This window comes from Rana temporaria, chromosome 3 (genome assembly GCF_905171775.1).
Source record: "Rana temporaria chromosome 3, aRanTem1.1, whole genome shotgun sequence".
Lineage (NCBI taxonomy): Eukaryota > Metazoa > Chordata > Amphibia > Anura > Ranidae > Rana > Rana temporaria.
Genome location: NC_053491.1, coordinates 451528869 through 451552127, shown reverse-complemented (window position 1 = coordinate 451552127; position 23259 = coordinate 451528869). Strand labels below are relative to the sequence as shown.

Sequence of the window (23259 nt, the reverse complement as noted above, 5' to 3'; positions counted from 1 at the left end):
AGTTCACCTTTAGCCTCATGATGCCAGGTCCAGCGAGGAAACGCAGGCCAAAAAACAAGGTAGAATCCACTCTGGCAAGTGAAGAACGAGTGGCGAGTGCCAACCACAGATTGTTTACTGGAGCCCAAACAGTTGTTCTAGCAATCACCTTCAGCCATCTTTATTTCTGGCGCAGATTCCAAGAGCCTAGAGGGGGGAGTTGGCGTCCTAGGACATTTTTAACTCTTTGGTCCAGTGAGCATTCCTGGCAGATGTGCATAAAGACTGCCCTATCGTCAGCTCAAGGACCTCACAGGTAGTTTAAAGGCAGCGCCCGAACAGGGACTTGAACCCTGGACCCTCAGATTAAAAGTCTGATGCTCTACCGACTGAGCTATCCGGGCTCTGAAAGCTCTACCTCCAGAGCAGTCCAAGCTGCTTGAATCTTGACATCTATGGTGTAAAAAGTGCATTCTTTTAATCTGAGGTTTCTGGCTTAGTTTTACCTATAGGTCAATGCTCTTTCACCGGAAACAAGGGCCTTGCAAAAAGACACCGCCCCAAAGGCTTCCTTAACCCTGGACCAAGACGCTTCCAGTATTCTTAATCAGTGACTGGGTTACAAATAAAGACAGTTCACCTTTAGCCTCATGATGCCAGGTCCAGCAGAGGAAACGCAGGCCAAAAAACAAGGTAGAATCCACTCTGGATTATAGGCAAGTGAAGAACGAGTGGCGAGTCCCAACCACAGATTGTTTACTTGAGCCCAGGTAAGCTGCCAAACAGTTGTTCTAGCAATCACCTTCAGCCATCTTTATTTCTGGCGCAGATTCCAAGAGCCTAGAGGGGGGAGTTGGCGTCCTAGGACATTTTTAACTCTTTGGTCCAGTGAGCATTCCTGGCAGATGTGCATAAAGACTGCCCTATCGTCAGCTCAAGGACCTCACAGGTAGTTTAAAGGCAGCGCCCAAACAGGGACTTGAACCCTGGACCCTCAGATTAAAAGTCTGATGCTCTACCGACTGAGCTATCCGGGCTCTGAAAGCTCTACCTCCAGAGCAGTCCAAGCTGCTTGAATCTTGACATCTATGGTGTAAAAAGTGCATTCTTTTAATCTGAGGTTTCTGGCTTAGTTTTACCTATAGGTCAATGCTCTTTCACCGGAAACAAGGGCCTTGCAAAAAGACACCGCCCCAAAGGCTTCCTTAACCCTGGACCAAGACGCTTCCAGTATTCTTAATCAGTAACTGGGTTACAAATAAAGACAGTTCACCTTTAGCCTCATGATGCCAGGTCCAGCAGAGGAAACGCAGGCCAAAAAACAATGTAGAATCCACTCTGGATTATAGGCAAGTGAAGAACGAGTGGCGAGTCCCAACCACAGATTGTTTACTTGAGCCCAGGTAAGCTGCCAAACAGTTGTTCTAGCAATCACCTTCAGCCATCTTTATTTCTGGCGCAGATTCCAAGAGCCTAGAGGGGGGAGTTGGCGTCCTAGGACATTTTTAACTCTTTGGTCCAGTGAGCATTCCTGGCAGATGTGCATAAAGACTGCCCTATCGTCAGCTCAAGGACCTCACAGGTAGTTTAAAGGCAGCGCCCGAACAGGGACTTGAACCCTGGACCCTCAGATTAAAAGTCTGATGCTCTACCGACTGAGCTATCCGGGCTCTGAAAGCTCTACCTCCAGAGCAGTCCAAGCTGCTTGAATCTTGACATCTACGGTGGAAAAAGTGCATTCTTTTAATCTGAGGTTTCTGGCTTAGTTTTACCTATAGGTCAATGCTCTTTCACCGGAAACAAGGGCCTTGCAAAAAGACACCGCCCCAAAGGCTTCCTTAACCCTGGACCAAGACGCTTCCAGTATTCTTAATCAGTAACTGGGTTACAAATAAAGACAGTTCACCTTTAGCCTCATGATGCCAGGTCCAGCAGAGGAAACGCAGGCCAAAAAACAATGTAGAATCCACTCTGGATTATAGGCAAGTGAAGAACGAGTGGCGAGTTCCAACCACAGATTGTTTACTTGAGCCCAGGTAAGCTGCCAAACAGTTGTTCTAGCAATCACCTTCAGCCATCTTTATTTCTGGCGCAGATTCCAAGAGCCTAGAGGGGGGAGTTGGCGTCCTAGGACATTTTTAACTCTTTGGTCCAGTGAGCATTCCTGGCAGATGTGCATAAAGACTGCCCTATCGTCAGCTCAAGGACCTCACAGGTAGTTTAAAGGCAGCGCCCGAACAGGGACTTGAACCCTGGACCCTCAGATTAAAAGTCTGATGCTCTACCGACTGAGCTATCCGGGCTCTGAAAGCTCTACCTCCAGAGCAGTCCAAGCTGCTTGAATCTTGACATCTATGGTGGAAAAAGTGCATTCTTTTAATCTGAGGTTTCTGGCTTAGTTTTACCTATAGGTCAATGCTCTTTCACCGGAAACAAGGGCCTTGCAAAAAGACACCGCCCCAAAGGCTTCCTTAACCCTGGACCAAGACGCTTCCAGTATTCTTAATCAGTGACTGGGTTACAAATAAAGACAGTTCACCTTTAGCCTCATGATGCCAGGTCCAGCGGAGGAAACGCAGGCCAAAAAACAAGGTAGAATCCACTCTGGATTATAGGCAAGTGAAGAACGAGTGGCGAGTGCCAACCACAGATTGTTTACTGGAGCCCAAACAGTTGTTCTAGCAATCACCTTCAGCCATCTTTATTTCTGGCGCAGATTCCAAGAGCCTAGAGGGGGGAGTTGGCGTCCTAGGACATTTTTAACTCTTTGGTCCAGTGAGCATTCCTGGCAGATGTGCATAAAGACTGCCCTATCGTCAGCTCAAGGACCTCACAGGTAGTTTAAAGGCAGCGCCCGAACAGGGACTTGAACCCTGGACCCTCAGATTAAAAGTCTGATGCTCTACCGACTGAGCTATCCGGGCTCTGAAAGCTCTACCTCCAGAGCAGTCCAAGCTGCTTGAATCTTGACATCTATGGTGGAAAAAGTGCATTCTTTTAATCTGAGGTTTCTGGCTTAGTTTTACCTATAGGTCAATGCTCTTTCACCGGAAACAAGGGCCTTGCAAAAAGACACCGCCCCAAAGGCTTCCTTAACCCTGGACCAAGACGCTTCCAGTATTCTTAATCAGTGACTGGGTTACAAATAAAGACAGTTCACCTTTAGCCTCATGATGCCAGGTCCAGCAGAGGAAACGCAGGCCAAAAAACAAGGTAGAATCCACTCTGGATTATAGGCAAGTGAAGAACGAGTGGCGAGTCCCAACCACAGATTGTTTACTTGAGCCAGGTAAGCTGCCAAACAGTTGTTCTAGCAATCACCTTCAGCCATCTTTATTTCTGGCGCAGATTCCAAGAGCCTAGAGGGGGGAGTTGGCGTCCTAGGACATTTTTAACTCTTTGGTCCAGTGAGCATTCCTGGCAGATGTGCATAAAGACTGCCCTATCGTCAGCTCAAGGACCTCACAGGTAGTTTAAAGGCAGCGCCCGAACAGGGACTTGAACCCTGGACCCTCAGATTAAAAGTCTGATGCTCTACCGACTGAGCTATCCGGGCTCTGAAAGCTCTACCTCCAGAGCAGTCCAAGCTGCTTGAATCTTGACATCTATGGTGGAAAAAGAGCATTCTTTTAATCTGAGGTTTCTGGCTTAGTTTTACCTATAGGTCAATGCGCTTTCACCGGAAACAAGGGCCTTGCAAAAAGACACCGCCCCAAAGGCTTCCTTAACCCTGGACCAAGACGCTTCCAGTATTCTTAATCAGTGACTGGGTTACAAATAAAGACAGTTCACCTTTAGCCTCATGATGCCAGGTCCAGCAGAGGAAACGCAGGCCAAAAAACAAGGTAGAATCCACTCTGGCAAGTGAAGAACGAGTGGCGAGTGCCAACCACAGATTGTTTACTGGAGCCCAAACAGTTGTTCTAGCAATCACCTTCAGCCATCTTTATTTCTGGCGCAGATTCCAAGAGCCTAGAGGGGGGAGTTGGCGTCCTAGGACATTTTTAACTCTTTGGTCCAGTGAGCATTCCTGGCAGATGTGCATAAAGACTGCCCTATCGTCAGCTCAAGGACCTCACAGGTAGTTTAAAGGCAGCGCCCGAACAGGGACTTGAACCCTGGACCCTCAGATTAAAAGTCTGATGCTCTACCGACTGAGCTATCCGGGCTCTGAAAGCTCTACCTCCAGAGCAGTCCAAGCTGCTTGAATCTTGACATCTATGGTGGAAAAAGAGCATTCTTTTAATCTGAGGTTTCTGGCTTAGTTTTACCTATAGGTCAATGCGCTTTCACCGGAAACAAGGGCCTTGCAAAAAGACACCGCCCCAAAGGCTTCCTTAACCCTGGACCAAGACGCTTCCAGTATTCTTAATCAGTGACTGGGTTACAAATAAAGACAGTTCACCTTTAGCCTCATGATGCCAGGTTCAGCAGAGGAAACGCAGGCCAAAAAACAAGGTAGAATCCACTCTGGATTATAGGCAAGTGAAGAACGAGTGGCGAGTCCCAACCACAGATTGTTTACTTGAGCCCAGGTAAGCTGCCAAACAGTTGTTCTAGCAATCACCTTCAGCCATCTTTATTTCTGGCGCAGATTCCAAGAGCCTAGAGGGGGGAGTTGGCGTCCTAGGACATTTTTAACTCTTTGGTCCAGTGAGCATTCCTGGCAGATGTGCATAAAGACTGCCCTATCGTCAGCTCAAGGACCTCACAGGTAGTTTAAAGGCAGCGCCCAAACAGGGACTTGAACCCTGGACCCTCAGATTAAAAGTCTGATGCTCTACCGACTGAGCTATCCGGGCTCTGAAAGCTCTACCTCCAGAGCAGTCCAAGCTGCTTGAATCTTGACATCTATGGTGGAAAAAGAGCATTCTTTTAATCTGAGGTTTCTGGCTTAGTTTTACCTATAGGTCAATGCGCTTTCACCGGAAACAAGGGCCTTGCAAAAAGACACCGCCCCAAAGGCTTCCTTAACCCTGGACCAAGACGCTTCCAGTATTCTTAATCAGTGACTGGGTTACAAATAAAGACAGTTCACCTTTAGCCTCATGATGCCAGGTCCAGCAGAGGAAACGCAGGCCAAAAAACAAGGTAGAATGCACTCTGGCAAGTGAAGAACGAGTGGCGAGTGCCAACCACAGATTGTTTACTGGAGCCCAAACAGTTGTTCTAGCAATCACCTTCAGCCATCTTTATTTCTGGCGCAGATTCCAAGAGCCTAGAGGGGGGAGTTGGCGTCCTAGGACATTTTTAACTCTTTGGTCCAGTGAGCATTCCTGGCAGATGTGCATAAAGACTGCCCTATCGTCAGCTCAAGGACCTCACAGGTAGTTTAAAGGCAGCGCCCGAACAGGGACTTGAACCCTGGACCCTCAGATTAAAAGTCTGATGCTCTACCGACTGAGCTATACGGGCTCTGAAAGCTCTACCTCCAGAGCAGTCCAAGCTGCTTGAATCTTGACATCTATGGTGGAAAAAGAGCATTCTTTTAATCTGAGGTTTCTGGCTTAGTTTTACCTATAGGTCAATGCGCTTTCACCGGAAACAAGGGCCTTGCAAAAAGACACCGCCCCAAAGGCTTCCTTAACCCTGGACCAAGACGCTTCCAGTATTCTTAATCAGTGACTGGGTTACAAATAAAGACAGTTCACCTTTAGCCTCATGATGCCAGGTCCAGCAGAAGAAACGCAGGCCAAAAAACAAGATAGAATCCACTCTGCATTATAGGCAAGTGAAGAACGAGTGGCGACTCCCAACCACAGATTGTTTACTTGAGCCCAGGTAAGCTGCCAAACAGTTGTTCTAGCAATCACCTTCAGCCATCTTTATTTCTGGCGCAGATTCCAAGAGCCTAGAGGGGGGAGTTGGCGTCCTAGGACATTTTTAACTCTTTGGTCCAGTGAGCATTCCTGGCAGATGTGCATAAAGACTGCCCTATCGTCAGCTCAAGGACCTCACAGGTAGTTTAAAGGCAGCGCCCGAACAGGGACTTGAACCCTGGACCCTCAGATTAAAAGTCTGATGCTCTACCGACTGAGCTATCCGGGCTCTGAAAGCTGTAACTCCAGAGCAGTCCAAGCTGCTTGAATCTTGACATCTATGGTGTAAAAAGTGCATTCTTTTAATCTGAGGTTTCTGGCTTAGTTTTACCTATAGGTCAATGCTCTTTCACCGGAAACAAGGGCCTTGCAAAAAGACACCGCCCCAAAGGCTTCCTTAACCCTGGACCAAGACGCTTCCAGTATTCTTAATCAGTGACTGGGTTACAAATAAAGACAGTTCACCTTTAGCCTCATGATGCCAGGTTCAGCAGAGGAAACGCAGGCCAAAAAACAAGGTAGAATCCACTCTGGCAAGTGAAGAACGAGTGGCTTCCAGTATTCTTAATCAGTGACTGGGTTACAAATAAAGACAGTTCACCTTTAGCCTCATGATGCCAGGTTCAGCAGAGGAAACGCAGGCCAAAAAACAAGGTAGAATCCACTCTGGATTATAGGCAAGTGAAGAACGAGTGGCGAGTCCCAACCACAGATTGTTTACTTGAGGCCAGGTAAGCTGCCAACCAGTTGTTCTAGCAATCACCTTCAGCCATCTTTATTTCTGGCGCAGATTCCAAGAGCCTAGAGGGGGGAGTTGGCGTCCTAGGACATTTTTAACTCTTTGGTCCAGTGAGCATTCCTGGCAGATGTGCATAAAGACTGCCCTATCGTCAGCTCAAGGACCTCACAGGTAGTTTAAAGGCAGCGCCCAAACAGGGACTTGAACCCTGGACCCTCAGATTAAAAGTCTGATGCTCTACCTCCAGAGCAGTCCAAGCTGCTTGAATCTTGACATCTATGGTGGAAAAAGAGCATTCTTTTAATCTGAGGTTTCTGGCTTAGTTTTACCTATAGGTCAATGCTCTTTCACTGGAAACAAGGGACTTGCAAAAAGACACCGCCCCAAAGGCTTCATTAACCCTGGACCAAGACGCTTCCAGTATTCTTAATCAGTGACTGGGTTACAAATAAAGACAGTTCACCTTTAGCCTCATGATGCCAGGTTCAGCAGAGGAAACGCAGGCCAAAAAACAAGATAGAATCCACTCTGCATTATAGGCAAGTGAAGAACGATTGGCGACTCCCAACCACAGATTGTTTACTTGAGCCCAGGTAAGCTGCCAAACAGTTGTTCTAGCAATCACCTTCAGCCATCTTTATTTCTGGCGCAGATTCCAAGAGCCTAGAGGGGGGAGTTGGCGTCCTAGGACATTTTTAACTCTTTGGTCCAGTGAGCATTCCTGGCAGATGTGCATAAAGACTGCCCTATCGTCAGCTCAAGGACCTCACAGGTAGTTTAAAGGCAGCGCCCGAACAGGGACTTGAACCCTGGACCCTCAGATTAAAAGTCTGATGCTCTACCGACTGAGCTATCCGGGCTCTGAAAGCTCTACCTCCAGAGCAGTCCAAGCTGCTTGAATCTTGACATCTATGGTGGAAAAAGAGCATTCTTTTAATCTGAGGTTTCTGGCTTAGTTTTACCTATAGGTCAATGCTCTTTCACCGGAAACAAGGGCCTTGCAAAAAGACACCGCCCCAAAGGCTTCCTTAACCCTGGACCAAGACGCTTCCAGTATTCTTAATCAGTGACTGGGTTACAAATAAAGACAGTTCACCTTTAGCCTCATGATGCCAGGTCCAGCAGAGGAAACGCAGGCCAAAAAACAAGGTAGAATCCACTCTGGCAAGTGAAGAACGAGTGGCGAGTGCCAACCACAGATTGTTTACTGGAGCCCAAACAGTTGTTCTAGCAATCACCTTCAGCCATCTTTATTTCTGGCGCAGATTCCAAGAGCCTAGAGGGGGGAGTTTGCGTCCTAGGACATTTTTAACTCTTTGGTCCAGTGAGCATTCCTGGCAGATGTGCATAAAGACTGCCCTATCGTCAGCTCAAGGACCTCACAGGTAGTTTAAAGGCAGCGCCCAAACAGGGACTTGAACCCTGGACCCTCAGATTAAAAGTCTGATGCTCTACCGACTGAGCTATCCGGGCTCTGAAAGCTCTACCTCCAGAGCAGTCCAAGCTGCTTGAATCTTGACATCTATGGTGTAAAAAGTGCATTCTTTTAATCTGAGGTTTCTGGCTTAGTTTTACCTATAGGTCAATGCTCTTTCACCGGAAACAAGGGCCTTGCAAAAAGACACCGCCCCAAAGGCTTCCTTAACCCTGGACCAAGACGCTTCCAGTATTCTTAATCAGTAACTGGGTTACAAATAAAGACAGTTCACCTTTAGCCTCATGATGCCAGGTCCAGCAGAGGAAACGCAGGCCAAAAAACAATGTAGAATCCACTCTGGATTATAGGCAAGTGAAGAACGAGTGGCGAGTTCCAACCACAGATTGTTTACTTGAGCCCAGGTAAGCTGCCAAACAGTTGTTCTAGCAATCACCTTCAGCCATCTTTATTTCTGGCGCAGATTCCAAGAGCCTAGAGGGGGGAGTTGGCGTTCTAGGACATTTTTAACTCTTTGGTCCAGTGAGCATTCCTGGCAGATGTGCATAAAGACTGCCCTATCGTCAGCTCAAGGACCTCACAGGTAGTTTAAAGGCAGCGCCCGAACAGGGACTTGAACCCTGGACCCTCAGATTAAAAGTCTGATGCTCTACCGACTGAGCTATCCGGGCTCTGAAAGCTCTACCTCCAGAGCAGTCCAAGCTGCTTGAATCTTGACATCTAAGGTGTAAAAAGTGCATTCTTTTAATCTGAGGTTTCTGGCTTAGTTTTACCTATAGGTCAATGCTCTTTCACCGGAAACAAGGGCCTTGCAAAAAGACACCGCCCCAAAGGCTTCCTTAACCCTGGACCAAGACGCTTCCAGTATTCTTAATCAGTGACTGGGTTACAAATAGACAGTTCACCTTTAGCCTCATGATGCCAGGTCCAGCGGAGGAAACGCAGGCCAAAAAACAAGGTAGAATCCACTCTGGATTATAGGCAAGTGAAGAACGAGTGGCGAGTCCCAACCACAGATTGTTTACTTGAGGCCAGGTAAGCTGCCAAACAGTTGTTCTAGCAATCACCTTCAGCCATCTTTATTTCTGGCGCAGATTCCAAGAGCCTAGAGGGGGGAGTTGGCGTCCTAGGACATTTTTAACTCTTTGGTCAAGTGAGCATTCCTGGCAGATGTGCATAAAGACTGCCCTATCGTCAGCTCAAGGACCTCACAGGTAGTTTAAAGGCAGCGCCCGAACAGGGACTTGAACCCTGGACCCTCAGATTAAAAGTCTGATGCTCTACCGACTGAGCTATCCGGGCTCTGAAAGCTCTACCTCCAGAGCAGTCCAAGCTGCTTGAATCTTGACATCTATGGTGGAAAAAGTGCATTCTTTTAATCTGAGGTTTCTGGCTTAGTTTTACCTATAGGTCAATGCTCTTTCACCGGAAACAAGGGCCTTGCAAAAAGACACCGCCCCAAAGGCTTCCTTAACCCTGGACCAAGACGCTTCCAGTATTCTTAATCAGTGACTGGGTTACAAATAAAGACAGTTCACCTTTAGCCTCATGATGCCAGGTCCAGCAGAGGAAACGCAGGCCAAAAAACAAGGTAGAATCCACTCTGGATTATAGGCAGGTTCAGGCCCAGCAGAGGAAACGCAGGCCAAAAAACAAGGTAGAATCCACTCTGGATTATAGGCAAGTGAAGAACGAGTGGCGAGTCCCAACCACAGATTGTTTACTTGAGCCCATGTAAGCTGCCAAACAGTTGTTCTAGCAATCACCTTCAGCCATCTTTATTTCTGGCGCAGATTCCAAGAGCCTAGAGGGGGGAGTTGGCGTCCTAGGACATTTTTAACTCTTTGGTCCAGTGAGCATTCCTGGCAGATGTGCATAAAGACTGCCCTATCGTCAGCTCAAGGACCTCACAGGTAGTTTAAAGGCAGCGCCCGAACAGGGACTTGAACCCTAGACCCTCAGATTAAAAGTCTGATGCTCTACCGACTGAGCTATCCGGGCTCTGAAAGCTCTACCTCCAGAGCAGTCCAAGCTGCTTGAATCTTGACATCTATGGTGGAAAAAGAGCATTCTTTTAATCTGAGGTTTCTGGCTTAGTTTTACCTATAGGTCAATGCTCTTTCACCGGAAACAAGGGCCTTGCAAAAAGACACCGCCCCAAAGGCTTCCTTAACCCTGGACCAAGACGCTTCCAGTATTCTTAATCAGTGACTGGGTTACAAATAAAGACAGTTCACCTTTAGCCTCATGATGCCAGGTCCAGCGGAGGAAACGCAGGCCAAAAAACAAGGTAGAATCCACTCTGGATTATAGGCAAGTGAAGAACGAGTGGCGAGTCCCAACCACAGATTGTTTACTTGAGGCCAGGTAAGCTGCCAAACAGTTGTTCTAGCAATCACCTTCAGCCATCATTATTTCTGGCGCAGATTCCAAGAGCCTAGAGGGGGGAGTTGGCGTCCTAGGACATTTTTAACTCTTTGGTCCAGTGAGCATTCCTGGCAGATGTGCATAAAGACTGCCCTATCGTCAGCTCAAGGACCTCACAGGTAGTTTAAAGGCAGCGCCCAAACAGGGACTTGAACCCTGGACCCTCAGATTAAAAGTCTGATGCTCTACCGACTGAGCTATCCGGGCTCTGAAAGCTCTACCTCCAGAGCAGTCCAAGCTGCTTGAATCTTGACATCTATGGTGGAAAAAGAGCATTCTTTTAATCTGAGGTTTCTGGCTTAGTTTTACCTATAGGTCAATGCTCTTTCACCGGAAACAAGGGCCTTGCAAAAAGACACCGCCCCAAAGGCTTCCTTAACCCTGGACCAAGACGCTTCCAGTATTCTTAATCAGTGACTGGGTTACAAATAAAGACAGTTCACCTTTAGCCTCATGATGCCAGGTCCAGCAGAGGAAACGCAGGCCAAAAAACAAGGTAGAATCCACTCTGGCAAGTGAAGAACGAGTGGCGAGTGCCAACCACAGATTGTTTACTGGAGCCCAAACAGTTGTTCTAGCAATCACCTTCAGCCATCTTTATTTCTGGCGCAGATTCCAAGAGCCTAGAGGGGGGAGTTGGCGTCCTAGGACATTTTTAACTCTTTGGTCCAGTGAGCATTCCTGGCTGATGTGCATAAAGACTGCCCTATCGTCAGCTCAAGGACCTCACAGGTAGTTTAAAGGCAGCGCCCGAACAGGGACTTGAACCCTGGACCCTCAGATTAAAAGTCTGATGCTCTACCGACTGAGCTATACGGGCTCTGAAAGCTCTACCTCCAGAGCAGTCCAAGCTGCTTGAATCTTGACATCTATGGTGGAAAAAGAGCATTCTTTTAATCTGAGGTTTCTGGCTTAGTTTTACCTATAGGTCAATGCGCTTTCACCGGAAACAAGGGCCTTGCAAAAAGACACCGCCCCAAAGGCTTCCTTAACCCTGGACCAAGACGCTTCCAGTATTCTTAATCAGTGACTGGGTTACAAATAAAGACAGTTCACCTTTAGCCTCATGATGCCAGGTCCAGCAGAGGAAACGCAGGCCAAAAAACAAGATAGAATCCACTCTGCATTATAGGCAAGTGAAGAACGAGTGGCGACTCCCAACCACAGATTGTTTACTTGAGCCCAGGTAAGCTGCCAAACAGTTGTTCTAGCAATCACCTTCAGCCATCTTTATTTCTGGCGCAGATTCCAAGAGCCTAGAGGGGGGAGTTGGCGTCCTAGGACATTTTTAACTCTTTGGTCCATTGAGCATTCCTGGCAGATGTGCATAAAGACTGCCCTATCGTCAGCTCAAGGACCTCACAGGTAGTTTAAAGGCAGCGCCCGAACAGGGACTTGAACCCTGGACCCTCAGATTAAAAGTCTGATGCTCTACCGACTGAGCTATCCGGGCTCTGAAAGCTCTACGTCCAGAGCAGTCCAAGCTGCTTGAATCTTGACATCTATGGTGGAAAAAGAGCATTCTTTTAATCTGAGGTTTCTGGCTTAGTTTTACCTATAGGTCAATGCTCTTTCACCGGAAACCAGGGCCTTGCAAAAAGACATCGCCCCAAAGGCTTCCTTAACCCTGGACCAAGACGCTTCCAGTATTCTTAATCAGTGACTGGGTCACCTCACAGGTAGTTTAAAGGCAGCGCCCGAACAGGGACTTGAACCCTGGACCCTCAGATTAAAAGTCTGATGCTCTACCGACTGAGCTATCCAGGCTCTGAAAGCTCTACCTCTAGAGCAGTCCAAGCTGCTTGAATCTTGACATCTATGGTGGAAAAAGTGCATTCTTTTAATCTGAGGTTTCTGGCTTAGTTTTACCTATAGGTCAATGCAATTTCACCGGAAACAAGGGCCTTGCAAAAAGACACCGCCCCAAAGGCTTCCTTAACCCTGGACCAAGACGCTTCCAGTATTCTTAATCAGTGACTGGGTTACAAATAAAGACAGTTCATCTTTAGCCTCATGATGCCAGGTCCAGCAGAGGAAACGTAGGCCAAAAAACAAGGTAAAATCCACTCTGGATTATAGGCAAGTGAAGAACGAGTGGCGAGTCCCAACCAGAGATTGTTTACTTGAGCCCAGGTAAGCTGCCAAACAGTTGTTCTAGCAATCACCTTCAGCCATCTTTATTTCTGGCGCAGATTCCAAGAGCCTAGAGGGGGGAGTTGGCGTCCTAGGACATTTTTATCTCTTTGGTCCAGTGAGCATTCCTGGCAGATGTGCATAAAGACTGCCCTATCTTCAGCTCAAGGACCTCACAGGTAGTTTAAAAGCAGCGCCCGAACAGGGACTTGAACCCTGGACCCTCAGATTAAAAGTCTGATGCTCTACCGACTGAGCTATCCGGGCTCTGAAAGCTCTACCTCCAGAGCAGTCCAAGCTGCTTGAATCTTGACATCTATGGTGGAAAAAGAGCATTCTTTCAATCTGAGGTTTCTGGCTTAGTTTTACCTATAGGTCAATGCTCTTTCACCGGAAACAAGGGCCTTGCAAAAAGACATCGCCCCAAAGGCTTCCTTAACCCTGGACCAAGACGCTTCCAGTATTCTTAATCAGTGACTGGGTTACAAATAAAGACAGTTCACCTTTAGCCTCATGATGCCAGGTCCAGCAGAAGAAACGCAGGCCAAAAAACAAGGTAGAATCCACTCTGGCAAGTGAAGAACGAGTGGCGAGTGCCAACCACAGATTGTTTACTGGAGCCCAAACAGTTGTTCTAGCAATCACCTTCAGCCATCTTTATTTCTGGCGCAGATTCCAAGAGCCTAGAGGGGGGAGTTGGCGTCCTAGGACATTTTTAACTCTTTGGTCCATTGAGCATTCCTGGCAGATGTGCATAAAGACTGCCCTATCGTCAGCTCAAGGACCTCACAGGTAGTTTAAAGGCAGCGCCCGAACAGGGACTTGAACCCTGGACCCTCAGATTAAAAGTCTGATGCTCTACCGACTGAGCTATCCGGGCTCTGAAAGCTCTACCTCCAGAGCAGTCCAAGCTGCTTGAATCTTGACATCTATGGTGGAAAAAGAGCATTCTTTTAATCTGAGGTTTCTGGCTTAGTTTTACCTATAGGTCAATGCTCTTTCACCGGAAACAAGGGCCTTGCAAAAAGACATCGCCCCAAAGGCTTCCTTAACCCTGGACCAAGACGCTTCCAGTATTCTTAATCAGTGACTGGGTCACCTCACAGGTAGTTTAAAGGCAGCGCCCGAACAGGGACTTGAACCCTGGACCCTCAGATTAAAAGTCTGATGCTCTACCGACTGAGCTATCCGGGCTCTGAAAGCTCTATCTCTAGAGCAGTCCAAGCTGCTTGAATCTTGACATCTATGGTGGAAAAAGAGCATTCTTTTAATCTGAGATTTCTGGCTTAGTTTTACCTATAGGTCAATGCTCTTTCACCGGAAACAAGGGCCTTGCAAAAAGACACCGCCCCAAAGGCTTCCTTAACCCTGGACCAAGACGCTTCCAGTATTCTTAATCAGTGACTGGGTTACAAATAAAGACAGTTCACCTTTAGCCTCATGATGCCAGGTCCAGCAGAGGAAACGCAGGCCAAAAAACAAGGTAGAATCCACTCTGGATTATAGGCAAGTGAAGAACGAGTGGCGAGTCCCAACCACAGATTGTTTACTTGAGCCCAGGTAAGCTGCCAAACAGTTGTTCTAGCAATCACCTTCAGCCATCTGTATTTCTGGCGCAGATTCCAAGAGCCTAGAGGGGGGAGTTGGCGTCCTAGGACATTTTTAACTCTTTGGTCCAGTGAGCATTCCTGGCAGATGTGCATAAAGACTGCCCTATCGTCAGCTCAAGGACCTCACAGGTAGTTTAAAGGCAGCGCCCGAACAGGGACTTGAACCCGGGACCCTCAGATTAAAAGACTGATGCTCTACCGACTGAGCTATCCGGGCTCTGAAAGCTCTACCTCCAGAGCAGTCCAAGCTGCTTGAATCTTGACATCTATGGTGGAAAAAGTGCATTCTTTTAATCTGAGGTTTCTGGCGTAGTTTTACCTATAGGTCAATGCTCTTTCATCGGAAACAAGGGCCTTGCAAAAAGACACTGCCCCAAAGGCTTCCTTAACCCTGGACCAAGACGCTTCCAGTATTCTTAATCAGTGACTGGGTTACAAATAAAGACAGTTCACCTTTAGCCTCATGATGGCAGGTCCAGCGGAGGAAACGCAGGCCAAAAAACAAGGTAGAATCCACTCTGGCAAGTGAAAAACGAGTGGCGAGTCCCAACCACAGATTGTTTACTTGAGCCCAGGTAAGCTGCCAAACAGTTGTTCTAGCAATCACCTTCAGCCATCTTTATTTCTGGCGCAGATTCCAAGAGCCTAGAGGGGGGAGTTGGCGTCCTAGGACATTTTTAACTCTTTGGTCCAGTGAGCATTCCTGGCAGATGTGCATAAAGACTGCCCTATCATCGGCTCAAGGACCTCACAGGTAGTTGAAAGGCAGCGCCCGAACAGAGACTTGAATCCTGGACCCTCAGATTAAAAGTCTGATGCTTGGTCTAGCAATCACCTTCAGCCTTCGTCCTAGGACATTTTTTCAATAGAAAGTTTTTATTGAGAATTTACAGAATACAGAAATCATAGAAATCATAAAAGAGAAATCATAAAGGAGAACCATGCCACTTACAAAACAGTATATAGAGATCAGGTAATAATATTAAGTAACCAAGGAAGTAGAAACACTAATAGAAGCATTTATCAGAGCATGTAAAGAGAGCAAACAAAGAGTTACCCATTAGTATATTTATCAGTCCAGATTACCCATCGTTTGTCAAAAGATTTGCAGTTTAATGCATTAATTGCAAGTAGTCGTTCAAACGTGTAATGTTGTTGGACTTTTCTAGTCAGGTCGGTGATGTTGAGTGTAGTGGCGTGCTTCCAATTTTGTAATATCAGAGATCTAGCTGCCAACAGGATATGGGACACCATGAATAAGGGGAATTTATTTTAATTTCATTTTTTTTATTTCATTATTTTAGTGGTGTTTTAATTTTTCTTTTCTCTCCTGCATCATTGTTTCTGGTTGAATCTTATCACCAGTTTAACAGGGGGTTACAATTGTGGCCATGAGAGGGGGGATTATTTGAAATTAGTAATATTTTTTAAGTATAAAAGATGTTATTTGTTTGTATTGTCCAATTAAGTAACATGTATGCCATATTTATTTTACTTCTTATACTTCTTTGTGTTATAAGCATAAGCAGTTAGTGCTCGTTTGTGTGTACACCTGTTGGATCAGAATGAGGCTTGAAATATATTCCATTGACTGGCACCGGTTTGATTGGTGGTTGTTGATCCGTATACTGTCTGTTGAATCGCGCATGTGTGCCCATTTGTGTTATCGCGAGATCACGGATTTGGGCTACGTATGTCTAACCAAATCAATGCGTGGTCCGCATGCAATACTCTTTGCCTGTTATGTGTATTGCTGCTGTTATTAGATAGAAACGCGAGACGCACGCTGGATGCCATGACGGACACAGTTCCGGGTTGCGCCATACCGGACAACATCGTATGCGGGTTTGTCAATTATGATTGATTATTTTGTCTATATTTATGCGCAATGAATGGATTTGGACTCATATCCCAGTTGAAGCCTTTGTGGATGAAATGGGTCAGGTCCGAATGAGCCTGCTCCATGTCATTGCGCTTTTTTGAATTCCCTTGTGATCCCTGTTATGGAAATATCTCATTGATGCTTATTACTTCAGAATTGTTGCAAGTTTTCTACCTTTTAAATAAATTATTTTTAAGAGGGTTTTAACACTATGTGGAGGTTTCTTGTCTTCTATAAGGCTGCTTTCACACTGTGGCGTGCAGCCGCGGTGACGGTATAGCCGCGCTATTTGTAGCGCGGCTATACCGTCGTATTTACCGCGATATTCGGGCGCTAGTGGTGAGGTTTTAACCCCCGCTAGCAGCCGAAAAAGGGTCCCAGTTCAGCCAGTCATGAAGGCCAGGGCCCAGCTCAGATTATAGTGTCTGGAGGCCTGTCGGATGTGAACACCAGGACAACTACACTTCCCTACCAGGGCCATGAACCAGTACATCCCCCCCTTCAGTCACCTCACAGGGCACTGCAGGAATTCTGTATAGAATCTGACCGAGTGACATCCTCACATCCCCAGCAGCATGGCCTATATCCACAGGTCTGTTGGGAGCAGTGCAAACAACCAGAGTACGTGCTAGGTACTCACTCCCATTGTATTCCCCTTCTCATTCACAACCATTCTCTGAGGACACGGCGAATGTCTCAGGCAGACCCACAGGTGATTCACATGACACCATACAGTATGGCCCCCCCCCCACCAAATAGGGGACTACCTCTGCAACCACCACAACAGGGAAATTACTGGAGACCTCCGCCCAGTGGGTTGCAACCTCACATACCAAGGGGGGAAATGCCGCCTGCACCATTAGGCGCACCCCTGATGTATGTGACCTTTAACCCTCAACAAGCATCATCCCTTGTAACCAGTCTACCAGATCCTGAAAAACAGCCCATGCCATTTTACAGAAGAATTGCCCAGATCCAGAAGGCATACTCCTGTGCCTGGTGGGACCTGGTAAGCCTCTGTGAAATCAAAGCAGGGGATGCTTACTGGCCAGTAATGCAAAGGTGTCTCAAGGTGGACAGTGGCATCCCTGACAATACATATGGTTCGGGATGTGAGTTTGTGACGCAGTTACAACAGTGGGCACGTGACCGCCTGGCAGACCAAGCAACAAGCATCCAAGACATTACACAAGACAAGGCTGAATCAGTTGAGAAATTCCATACTAGGATGTTACAGGTGTTCACCGATTTGGGATTCAGCACACAAAACAAGGCACATACGCAGATGCTATCCTCTGCATTTGTAACAGGCCTCAGGGAAGCAATCCGGAAAGGCCTGCTACTATCTCGGCCAGAGTACAGAGTGTTACCTCTTGACACTCTACTACTGGTAGCAAAGGGCATAGAGTCCTCACAGGGTAATAGGAAGGCAGTCCCTCTCATGTTGGCTTCTGACACACCATACCCGCCACCACAAGCACGAAACCCGCGAGCCTGCTGTTACAACTGTGGGAAGCCCGGACATTATCGGAGACAATGCCGAAGCCTGTGGAGATCCGATCGAAGACAGCCCGATCATGGGGACAACCAAAGAAGAGGAGATGCTCAACACCAAGGACAAAACGTCCAGGGGAATCCCAACTCAGCACCCAATGATTGGCTTCCTCCTCCTCCTCTGTTTGGCCATATGGATCCATAGGAATTCGGCAAGCCAGTGTCATACACTCCAACCATGATCGCAGCACACAAAGATTCAGGGGGACCTCTAGCCAAGATAACTCTCAGTATCGAGGGCCGGCCCACTATATTTGTTTGCAACACAGGTGCTGCCCGGAGCGTCATTCTAACGAAAGAACTACCCGATATCTCCTTCCTATCTGACAATGACATCACATGCGTTGGAGTGGATGGAACACCCCGAAAAAGTCCTCTAACCCGCCCCCTACAAGTTGGCAACATCCCTGACCTGCTAACAAGATTTGTGTTTTCCGACACCTGTCCCTTGAACTTACTAGGGGCTGACGTCTTATCCAGACTCCAGGCCTCAATCTCCTTCCAACCTGATGGTGGTATCCGAGTAACCTCACCACTGACTGATGAAGACACGTAAGCATTATGCTCCATTCCGCTCTTGCTGTCCCTAAACGTAGAAGACAAGACTGGAATTCCAGAAGAGGTTTTAACCCGAATACCTTCCTGCCTGTGGTCTACAGGCCCAGAAGACATCGGTCATCTGAAAGTCCCGCCTGTCATGGTCAGAATTAAGCCTGGTGCCCCTTTCCCCAGAAAACCCCAATACCCCCTCAAGCCCTCCGTGTCAGCAGCAATCACTCGCCAGATAGAGGCCCTCCTCCAGAATGGGGCTCTTATACCCTGCACAAGCCCCTGCAACACCCCACTCTTCCCAGTCAAGAAGAAAACCCCGAAAGGAGAACCTGTGAAATATCGCATGGTGCAGGACCTCCGAGCAGTGAATGAAGCCACCATACTGGAAACGCCCATCGTACCCAACCCACATACCTTGCTGGCAGGAATACCACCCACGGCCAAGTACTTTACTGTGGTGGACCTAGCGAACGCCTACTTCAGTGTCCCCCTAGACCCGCGTTGTCAATTCTTATTCAGTTTTGTCCACGAAAGGAAAAGCTACACCTGGACTGTAATGCCACAAGGTGCCCAGAACTCCCCGTCCCAATTCTCCAGGGCAATGAAATTCATTCTAGACACGTGGATTAAACTCCACCCAGACGTTGTGCTTCTCGAATATGTGGATGACCTCTTGCTTTGCGCAGATACCCAAGATGAGGCTGCCACCCACTCTGAAGACCTTCTTTGTTACCTGGCTGAACAAGGCTGTAAAGCATCAAAACAGAAGATCCAGTGGTGCAAGCAAACAGTGGTCTTCCTTGGACATTGTATCTCACAAGGCGTAAGACATCTTACTCAAGAACGAATAGCTGTGATCAAGGCAATTCCAGTGCCAGTTGGCCACAAGTATCTCCATGCTTTTCTGGGCCTAATATCTTATTGTCGTTCATGGATTCCAGAGGCATCTCTGCTAATGCAACCACTCTATGATGCTCTAAAGACTGATCCTTTCACTCTGCTATCAGAGGCCCTTACAAACTTTGAAATTCTGAAACAGATCCTGTCGTCGGCCCCTGCCCTCGGCATACCAGACTATGAAAAGAGCTTCAAGCTATTTGTCTCAGAGAGAGAAGGACACGCCACAGGAGTACTGGCCCAATCTTGTGACAACAGACTTAGACCTATCGGGTACTATTCCTGTCGATTGGATCCAGTAGCTAGGGGGGCACCCTCCTGCCTCAGAGCTGTTTTCGCAGCCCAAGCCCTTCTGGACAAAACTGCAGATCTCGTGCTGGGCCACCTCCTCATCCTTCTAGCTCCGCATGACATATCAGCCGTGCTAAATCAAGTACAACCAAAACATATGTCAGCAGCAAGACATCTCAGACTACAATGCACTTTGCTCCTCCCGGACAATATCACCCTCCTCAGATGTAACACCCTCAACCCGTCCACTCTGCTCCCGCTTCTCGAGGGGGGAAACGACCCTCACGATACCCCTCATGACTGTCTTGAAATCATAAAGATGGAAACTACACACCTGCCAACAGTTAGCAGAGTGCCTCTGGACGACCCTGACCTGACTATCTATGTTGATGGATCAATATATGCAGATCATGAAGGGAGGTACCACACCGGATATGCTGTCACTACCAAAGACACAATCCTCCATGCCTCTGCATTGCCCCCCTCTAAGTCCGCACAAGAAGCAGAACTTCAGGCCCTAATCATGGCATGCAAGCTGGCGGAAGGGAAGAAGGCTAACATTTATACGGACTCAAGATACGCCCTTGGAGTGGCCTGTGATTATGGTGTCCTGTGGAAGAATAGGGGTTTTCTGACAGCAGTGGGTACACCTATAAAACACAGCGCAGCAGTCAGGGACCTGATTGACGCTCTGCTTCTTCCTACCCAAGTGGCAGTTCTCAAGGTAAAGGCACATGACAGACTGAACACTCAAGAAGCACAAGGTAATCACTTGGCGGACACTGCAGCAAAACATGCCGCGAAAGGTGTGCGAGAAGTCGTACGCAGAGTGGACGATCCAAGACATTCCAATACAAGACATTTTTACACAAGAGACAGTACAAGCCACCATGATCTTGCAGAACCCTCCTGTGGATTGGGCACGCTTGAAGGAAATGCAAGAGGCAGCAAGTGAGGAGGAAAAAGGAACATGGACGAAGAAGGGAGCCATATTGAAGGATGGACTCATGGAAGTGAATAAGAGACCATGTTTACCACGGTCCATGCTGTGGTGCAGTGGGCTCATGGTGCTTCTCACCTGTCGAAGACCTTGATGAATTCTTTGATCAATAAATACTACCTGGCCCCAGGAATTACCCCACTTACCAACAACTTCTGCAAGTCATGCGTCATCTGTGCCAAGTGCAACCCAGGCAGAACGGAAAAGACACCCATGAAACATCTAGCTAAAGCTCAATATCCCTTTCAATGATGTACAGGACACCGGGGGTGGGTCCTGGACGGGTGCTATACGGCACCACTGTTTGGACTATGGTCCATTTAAATAAAGGTAGAAGGTTCAGGGGGTCACCCAAAAGTGGGTGAAAAGTTCCAGGCAGGCGCTAATTCAGAGAGGACTGGCTTGCAGTCTTCTCTATCTTAATAAAGTAGTTTGGGGCCTGGAATTTTGGAGGCTCCAAAGTGTTATTTGGGTGGGATGGAGCCTCCACTCCTAAACCCTGGAAGCCAGCGCACAAGGGGTTAAAATTTCTCAGACAACCACCCATTAAAGCAGGAAGTGATGCTGGAGGGAGTGAGTGAGTTGGGAGAGTGCACCTGTGAGGACAAGATGGAAGTCTGCTAGCTGCTCAGAGAGGACTTTTGAGTAGTTTGGAAGTGAAGCTGTGTCTGCAGGGAAGGTCTGGAGGACTTCTTACTAAAAACTTATGTGCCTTTCTTTTGGTTGTTTTTTCTGAAGAAAGACTTTTTCCTAATTTATGCTGGAAACAAGCAGGACTTTTGTTGTGACGTTTTGGATGCTGAAGAAAAGCTTTATTTTGTTTTGTTTGGTCACCAATAAAGACCCTTTGCTTTACTGACACGGTTTTACGCACTTGTCTCGCGGAGCTTAAAGACCCCCAAAGTTCACAACGAATCACATTCAGATGCCGAAGAGTGGCCGGTATGAATACGCTCTAGTAATCGTTTATATGTTCAGTTCCTGGCCCGAAGCGTTCCCTGTGACCAACATGACAGCGAAGACCACAGCCAAGAAGCTTCTAACGGAAATAGTGTGCATATATGGTGTCCCAGAGGTCATAGAGAGTGATCAGGGGTCGCCTTTCACGGCCTCGTTAACCAAAGAAATATGGACAGCCCTAGGGGTCACACTAGCTTTCCACACCCCGTATCACCCTCAGAGCAGTGTGAAGGTAGAGAGATTGAATGGCACATTAAAATCCCGAATGTTGAAAATGTCTCAGGAGACAGGGATGAGCTGGCCAGACAGTCTACCCATTGCCCTGTTCAGTGTGAGATACACTCCTAAAGAGAGCCATGGTTTATCACCTTATGAAATACTGTTTGGTTCAGCCCCGAGATTAGGGTGTTATTATCCACAACAATTACAGTTACAATCCGATGTATTAACTGATTATGTGACTGCTTTGTCTCATGAATTAACGCGTATCCATGCAAAGGTTTTCTCTTCCATTCCAGATCCTGAGTTAGATACAGGAACACACAAGCTGGTCCCCGGTGATTGGGTTCTGGTAAAGAAATTTGTGCGAAAACACCCTCTTGAACCAAGATATGACGGTCCCTTCCATGTCCTCCTAATAACAGCTACATCGGTGAAAGTTGCAGGGAAGAACACCTGGAAACACGCCTCCCACTGCAAGAAGGTCACCATACCCAAGGAAACGGATAAAGATAAATCATGATCCTATATATCCTTTGTCTGTGTGGGTTGACTGGGGCACAGCATGCAGCCATTACTAAGAAAGATGGGAAGGTCATTTTTTGGTATAATTCATCTGATACCCATATAGCCACGTTTGACTTCCACCCGTGTAAGATACTCCCATGTCCTGAGCATAATAGCAGGTCAGAACGGTATGAAAAAGGTGATGGAGAGGGATATATATGTGTCACTAAAGGGTCATGGGGAAAAAATTGTGACAGTTGGGGAGCAGCAGCTTGGAACACAGGGACACCCTGGGGATATAAACCTCAACCAGCCTATGACAGTAAAGACAGCCAGGGGGAGCCCTTGCTAACCCGTCTTACCCTCACCAAGCCAGGGCCCAGTATGACACTTGTCCTAAACATACGGAATCCGAGCCTATCCGATAAGGGAGAGTATGTGTTGGGGTGGTGGTTCGGAGGGGGTCACTGGGGTCATAGAGGGTCTTTCCGTCTAGAAGATATGTACAACAACAATGAATGGCAGCCAGTCAAGAACCTGCCCCCACCAAACCCCTTAAAGCCCCATGTACAGACCCTGGAGGACATGGTTGCAATAGCAGATCCTACCTTCAAGGATACAATGGAGGTTGAGACCGGCCTTTCGGAAATCAATCTCTGGCTAGAATGGATGAGATATAGCGCCAGCAGACATAATAAAACCAACGGCTATGTCTGTGGTGGTGCTAGGCCACATTTGGGTACAGTCCCATTAGTTATACCTAAAAAAGAGGAAGAGTGCTTCCTAAGCCTCTACGCTAACATTTCCACCAACCAGTTAACATGTGAAAAATGGAAAAAGGAATATCCCATAGACACTAGTGCTTCAATACCTAAGATAGCTATCACCTTATACCCTGGAAACTACACTTGTTATGCTCACCATAAAGGGAGGGGTAAAAACCTAGGTAACTTTTCCGAAGGTTACTGTGCTTCTTACAGTCATGTCCCGGCCAACTTAATACAGAATCAAAGTCAATCCCTGGGGGATGTGTATTGGATATGTGGAGACATGCAAGTGAGGACCAGGTTGGAGGGACAATGGAGGGGAGAATGTGCCCTTGCAAAGGCCATCATGCCTCTGCACATCCTAACCCTAACGGAAGGTACTCACAACACACAGGGTAATAGGACAAAAAGGGAAGCCCTTCCAAGAAATTTTGACCCTCATGTGTATTTAGATGCCATTGGAGTTCCAAGGGGGGTCCCTGATAAAT

At 47.5% G+C, this 23259-nt stretch overlaps 23 non-coding genes across 23 annotated transcripts; all 23 read right to left on the bottom strand.

Moving 5' to 3' along the window:
- Window positions 1-310: 310 nt before the first annotated feature.
- TRNAK-UUU lies at window positions 311-383 on the bottom strand. The gene has a single exon. It is a non-coding gene; the product is annotated as a tRNA-Lys (tRNA).
- A 560-nt stretch (window positions 384-943) lies between these two features.
- TRNAK-UUU lies at window positions 944-1016 on the bottom strand. Its single transcript has one exon. It is a non-coding gene; the product is annotated as a tRNA-Lys (tRNA).
- Window positions 1017-1576: 560 nt separating this feature from the next.
- On the bottom strand, window positions 1577-1649 carry TRNAK-UUU. The gene has a single exon. It is a non-coding gene; the product is annotated as a tRNA-Lys (tRNA).
- Window positions 1650-2209: 560 nt separating this feature from the next.
- Window positions 2210-2282, bottom strand: TRNAK-UUU. The gene has a single exon. It is a non-coding gene; the product is annotated as a tRNA-Lys (tRNA).
- A 548-nt stretch (window positions 2283-2830) lies between these two features.
- TRNAK-UUU lies at window positions 2831-2903 on the bottom strand. Its single transcript has one exon. It is a non-coding gene; the product is annotated as a tRNA-Lys (tRNA).
- Window positions 2904-3462: 559 nt separating this feature from the next.
- TRNAK-UUU lies at window positions 3463-3535 on the bottom strand. Its single transcript has one exon. It is a non-coding gene; the product is annotated as a tRNA-Lys (tRNA).
- A 540-nt stretch (window positions 3536-4075) lies between these two features.
- Window positions 4076-4148, bottom strand: TRNAK-UUU. Its single transcript has one exon. It is a non-coding gene; the product is annotated as a tRNA-Lys (tRNA).
- A 560-nt stretch (window positions 4149-4708) lies between these two features.
- TRNAK-UUU lies at window positions 4709-4781 on the bottom strand. The gene has a single exon. It is a non-coding gene; the product is annotated as a tRNA-Lys (tRNA).
- A 540-nt stretch (window positions 4782-5321) lies between these two features.
- TRNAK-UUU lies at window positions 5322-5394 on the bottom strand. Its single transcript has one exon. It is a non-coding gene; the product is annotated as a tRNA-Lys (tRNA).
- Window positions 5395-5954: 560 nt separating this feature from the next.
- Window positions 5955-6027, bottom strand: TRNAK-UUU. Its single transcript has one exon. It is a non-coding gene; the product is annotated as a tRNA-Lys (tRNA).
- A 1297-nt stretch (window positions 6028-7324) lies between these two features.
- On the bottom strand, window positions 7325-7397 carry TRNAK-UUU. Its single transcript has one exon. It is a non-coding gene; the product is annotated as a tRNA-Lys (tRNA).
- Window positions 7398-7937: 540 nt separating this feature from the next.
- TRNAK-UUU lies at window positions 7938-8010 on the bottom strand. The gene has a single exon. It is a non-coding gene; the product is annotated as a tRNA-Lys (tRNA).
- Window positions 8011-8570: 560 nt separating this feature from the next.
- On the bottom strand, window positions 8571-8643 carry TRNAK-UUU. The gene has a single exon. It is a non-coding gene; the product is annotated as a tRNA-Lys (tRNA).
- Window positions 8644-9201: 558 nt separating this feature from the next.
- TRNAK-UUU lies at window positions 9202-9274 on the bottom strand. The gene has a single exon. It is a non-coding gene; the product is annotated as a tRNA-Lys (tRNA).
- Window positions 9275-9900: 626 nt separating this feature from the next.
- On the bottom strand, window positions 9901-9973 carry TRNAK-UUU. Its single transcript has one exon. It is a non-coding gene; the product is annotated as a tRNA-Lys (tRNA).
- A 560-nt stretch (window positions 9974-10533) lies between these two features.
- TRNAK-UUU lies at window positions 10534-10606 on the bottom strand. Its single transcript has one exon. It is a non-coding gene; the product is annotated as a tRNA-Lys (tRNA).
- Window positions 10607-11146: 540 nt separating this feature from the next.
- On the bottom strand, window positions 11147-11219 carry TRNAK-UUU. The gene has a single exon. It is a non-coding gene; the product is annotated as a tRNA-Lys (tRNA).
- Window positions 11220-11779: 560 nt separating this feature from the next.
- On the bottom strand, window positions 11780-11852 carry TRNAK-UUU. Its single transcript has one exon. It is a non-coding gene; the product is annotated as a tRNA-Lys (tRNA).
- Window positions 11853-12093: 241 nt separating this feature from the next.
- TRNAK-UUU lies at window positions 12094-12166 on the bottom strand. Its single transcript has one exon. It is a non-coding gene; the product is annotated as a tRNA-Lys (tRNA).
- Window positions 12167-12726: 560 nt separating this feature from the next.
- On the bottom strand, window positions 12727-12799 carry TRNAK-UUU. The gene has a single exon. It is a non-coding gene; the product is annotated as a tRNA-Lys (tRNA).
- Window positions 12800-13339: 540 nt separating this feature from the next.
- On the bottom strand, window positions 13340-13412 carry TRNAK-UUU. Its single transcript has one exon. It is a non-coding gene; the product is annotated as a tRNA-Lys (tRNA).
- A 241-nt stretch (window positions 13413-13653) lies between these two features.
- TRNAK-UUU lies at window positions 13654-13726 on the bottom strand. Its single transcript has one exon. It is a non-coding gene; the product is annotated as a tRNA-Lys (tRNA).
- Window positions 13727-14286: 560 nt separating this feature from the next.
- TRNAK-UUU lies at window positions 14287-14359 on the bottom strand. The gene has a single exon. It is a non-coding gene; the product is annotated as a tRNA-Lys (tRNA).
- Window positions 14360-23259: the final 8900 nt, after the last annotated feature.